This window comes from Puntigrus tetrazona, chromosome 11 (assembly GCF_018831695.1).
Source record: "Puntigrus tetrazona isolate hp1 chromosome 11, ASM1883169v1, whole genome shotgun sequence".
Lineage (NCBI taxonomy): Eukaryota > Metazoa > Chordata > Actinopteri > Cypriniformes > Cyprinidae > Puntigrus > Puntigrus tetrazona.
Genome location: NC_056709.1, coordinates 1,118,416 through 1,120,915, shown reverse-complemented (window position 1 = coordinate 1,120,915; position 2,500 = coordinate 1,118,416). Strand labels below are relative to the sequence as shown.

The 2,500-nt window shown below is 39.7% G+C and overlaps 10 non-coding genes across 10 annotated transcripts; all 10 read left to right on the top strand.

Annotated features, from left to right (window-relative positions):
• Positions 1–26: 26 nt before the first annotated feature.
• trnac-gca lies at positions 27–98 on the top strand. The gene has a single exon. It is a non-coding gene; the product is annotated as a tRNA-Cys (tRNA).
• A 146-nt stretch (positions 99–244) lies between these two features.
• On the top strand, positions 245–316 carry trnac-gca. The gene has a single exon. It is a non-coding gene; the product is annotated as a tRNA-Cys (tRNA).
• A 146-nt stretch (positions 317–462) lies between these two features.
• Positions 463–534, top strand: trnac-gca. The gene has a single exon. It is a non-coding gene; the product is annotated as a tRNA-Cys (tRNA).
• A 143-nt stretch (positions 535–677) lies between these two features.
• trnac-gca lies at positions 678–749 on the top strand. The gene has a single exon. It is a non-coding gene; the product is annotated as a tRNA-Cys (tRNA).
• Positions 750–892: 143 nt separating this feature from the next.
• On the top strand, positions 893–964 carry trnac-gca. The gene has a single exon. It is a non-coding gene; the product is annotated as a tRNA-Cys (tRNA).
• A 146-nt stretch (positions 965–1,110) lies between these two features.
• trnac-gca lies at positions 1,111–1,182 on the top strand. Its single transcript has one exon. It is a non-coding gene; the product is annotated as a tRNA-Cys (tRNA).
• Positions 1,183–1,330: 148 nt separating this feature from the next.
• On the top strand, positions 1,331–1,402 carry trnac-gca. The gene has a single exon. It is a non-coding gene; the product is annotated as a tRNA-Cys (tRNA).
• Positions 1,403–1,554: 152 nt separating this feature from the next.
• trnac-gca lies at positions 1,555–1,626 on the top strand. The gene has a single exon. It is a non-coding gene; the product is annotated as a tRNA-Cys (tRNA).
• Positions 1,627–1,969: 343 nt separating this feature from the next.
• Positions 1,970–2,041, top strand: trnac-gca. Its single transcript has one exon. It is a non-coding gene; the product is annotated as a tRNA-Cys (tRNA).
• Positions 2,042–2,186: 145 nt separating this feature from the next.
• On the top strand, positions 2,187–2,257 carry trnac-gca. The gene has a single exon. It is a non-coding gene; the product is annotated as a tRNA-Cys (tRNA).
• The last annotated feature ends 243 nt before the right edge of the window (positions 2,258–2,500 follow it).

Here is a 2,500-nt window from a genome sequence, read left to right as displayed (position 1 = left end):
TTTTTTATTTGTCATCTGGTGCAACTGGGGGTATAGCTCAGTGGTAGAGCATTTGACTGCAGATCAAGAGGTCCCAGGTTCAAATCCGGGTGCCCCCTTTGTACTTCATTTGTTTGGGATGCTGGAGGTTTGGATGTCTACTTCTTTCATCATTTGTGCCTGGTTCACAAGTTTAGTTTTATCTCATGGTTTTGTTCGTTTAATTTTTATTTATTTTTTTTTTTTATTTGTCATCTGGTGCAACGGGGGTATAGCTCAGTGGTAGAGCATTTGACTGCAGATCAAGAGGTCCCCCGTTCAAACCCGGGTGCCCCCTTTGTACTTGCAACGATCTGAACGTTCAAGGTTTGGATGTCTACTTCTTTCATCATTTGTTCCTGGTTCACAAGTTTAGTTTTATCTCATGGTTCTGTTTGTTTTATTTTTTTTTTTTTTTTTTTTTTTTGTCTTGTGGTGCAACTGGGGGGTATAGCTCAGTGGTAGAGCATTTGACTGCAGATCAAGAGGTCCCTGGTTCAAATCCTGGTGCCCCCTTTGTACTTGCAACGATTGGAACATTCAAGGTTTGGATGTCTACTCCTTTCATCATTTGTGCCTGCTTTAGTTTTATCTCATGGTTTGTTGTTCGTTTAATTTTTATTTATTTTTTTTTTTTTTTTTTGTCATCTGGTGCAACTGGGGGTATAGCTCAGTGGTAGAGCATTTGACTGCAGATCAAGAGGTCCCCGGTTCAAATCCGGGTGCCCCCTTTGTATTTACAACGATTGGAACGTTCAAGGTTTGGATGTCTACTTCTTTCATCATTTGTGCCTGCAAGTTCGTTTTATCTCATGGTTTTGTTCGTTTATTTTTTTTTTTTTTTTTTTTTTTTTTTTTGTCATCTGGTGCAACTGGGGGTATAGCTCAGTGGTAGAGCATTTGACTGCAGATCAAGAGGTCCCCGGTTCAAATCCGGGTGCCCCCTTTGTACTTCATTTGTTTGGGATGCTGGAGGTTTGGATGTCTACTTCTTTCATCATTTGTGCCTGGTTCACAAGTTTAGTTTTATCTCATGGTTTTGTTTTTTTAATTTTTTTTTTTTTTTTTTTTTGATTTGTCATCTGGTGCAACTGGGGTATAGCTCAGTGGTAGAGCATTTGACTGCAGATCAAGAGGTCCCCGGTTCAAATCCGGGTGCCCCCTTTGTACTTTATTTGTTTGGGATGCTGGAGGTTTGGATGTCTACTTCTTTCATCATTTGTGCCTGGTTCACAAGTTTAGTTTTATCTCATGGTTTTGTTTGTTTAATTTTTTTTTTTTTTTTTTTTTGGATTTGTTATCTGGTGCAACTGGGGGTATAGCTCAGTGGTAGAGCATTTGACTGCAGATCAAGAGGTCCCCGGTTCAAATCCGGGTGCCCCCCCTTTGTACTTGCAACGATTGGAACGTTCAAGGTTTGGATGTCTACTTCTTTCATCATTTGTGCCTGGTTCACAAGTTTAGTTTTATCTCATGGTTTTGTTCGTTTAATTTTTTATTATTTTTTTTTTTTTGGATTTGTTATCTGGTGCAACTGGGGGTATAGCTCAGTGGTAGAGCATTTGACTGCAGATCAAGAGGTCCCCGGTTCAAATCCGGGTGCCCCCTTTGTACTTGCAACGATTGGAACGTTCAAGGTTTGGATGTCTACTTCTTTCATCATTTGTGCCTGCTTCGTTTTATCTCATGGTTTTGTTCGTTTAATTTTTTATTTTTTTTTTTTTTTGTCATCTGGTGCAACTGGGGTATAGCTCAGTGGTAGAGCATTTGACTGCAGATCAAGAGGTCCCGGTTCAAATCTGGTGCCCCCTTTGTACTTTACAACGATTGGAACGTTCAAGGTTTGGATGTCTACTTCTTTCATCATTTGTGCCTGCTTCGTTTTATCTCATGGTTTTGTTCGTTTAATTTTTTATTTTTTTTTTTTTTTTTATTTGTCATCTGGTGCAACTGGGGTATAGCTCAGTGGTAGAGCATTTGACTGCAGATCAAGAGGTCCCCGGTTCAAATCCGGGTGCCCCCTTTGTATTTACAACGATTGGAACGTTCAAGGTTTGGATGTCTACTTCTTTTCATCATTTCCTTGCCTGCTTCGTTTTATCTCATGGTTTTGTTCGTTTAATTTTTTATTTCGTTTTTTTTTTTTTTTTTTTGTCATCTGGTGCAACTGGGGTATAGCTCAGTGGTAGAGCATTTGACTGCAGATCAAGAGGTCCCGGTTCAAATCCGGGTGCCCCCTTTGTACTTCATTTGTTTGGGATGCTGGAGGTTTGGATGTCTACTTCTTTCATCATTTGTGCCTGGTTCACAAGTTTAGTTTTATCTCATGGTTTTGTTCGTTTAATTTTTTATTTGTTTTTTTTTTTTATTTGTCATCTGGTGCAACTGGGGTATAGCTCAGTGGTAGAGCATTTGACTGCAGATCAAGAGGTCCCGGTTCAAGTCAGGTGCCCCCTTTGTACTTTATTTGTTTGGGATGCTG